This window comes from Dendrobium catenatum, unplaced genomic scaffold (genome assembly GCF_001605985.2).
Source record: "Dendrobium catenatum unplaced genomic scaffold, ASM160598v2 fragScaff_scaffold_1022, whole genome shotgun sequence".
Classification (NCBI taxonomy): Eukaryota; Viridiplantae; Streptophyta; class Magnoliopsida; order Asparagales; family Orchidaceae; genus Dendrobium; species Dendrobium catenatum.
The window spans coordinates 3,489,811-3,490,755 of NW_021319484.1; positions in this window are offsets into that span (position 1 = coordinate 3,489,811).

The following is a 945-nucleotide window of genomic DNA, read 5'->3' on the forward strand; positions in this document are numbered from 1 at the left end:
CCTTAGAGATAGGATACGAAATGAGCATATACGTGAAAAGGTTGGAGTAGCTCTAGTAGAAGATAAGATTAGAGAGAGTTTCCTTAGATGGTTTGGTCACATAAAACGGCGGCTTTCCGATGACCCGATTAGGAGAGTAGAGGTATTAGATTTAACTTATGTTAAGAAAGGCAGGGGTAGACCTAAAAATACTTGGTTAGAAAATATTAGGAATAACCTTTCTTTATTAGATTTAAATGAGAATTTGACTTTTAATAGGACACAATGGAGAAAAAGGATTCATGTAGCCGACCCCATGTAGTGGGATAAAGGCTTGTTGTTGTTGTTATTGTTCTATATATATATATGAAGTAGACAATACCATCACAATTAATGATTATTTTTATAAGAAAGACAAATTTTTGAAGTGCTCTATTACAATATGTATAAAATGATAGTTTGATGAGGTTGTGAGACCTCAAAGAACATGCTCGAGGCTAACGAAGAGGGGGGTGAATTGGTAATAATAAATTTTCTTTAACAAAAAGAAAATATTTTTATAATTTTTCAATATCTAAAAAATAGAAAATTTTATCCCTTGATACATAAGCAAATTAATTTAACAATAATAAAAATATTAGAGTTTTCAACCACATAATTAATCATAGAAAATTAAAGTGTAGAAAATAATAAGAAAAATCACACCAAAATTTATAGTGGTTCGGTCCAACCAAACCTACGTCCACTCCCTAGAAACCTCCTTTCCAGGTATTGCACTAAAACTGGTGTTTCTCCTTTTTCCCCCATAGAAAGGCGGAGAAGCCCTTCCAAAATTTCTTTAAACAACCGAGTGTGGCAGAGAACCCTACTATTTTTCACCCTCCTAGTGAAGGCAGAGAACCTGGAATCTTTTTTCTCCCTCCTACTTAAGGCAAAGAACTTGGAATCCTTTTTCTCCAACCTATT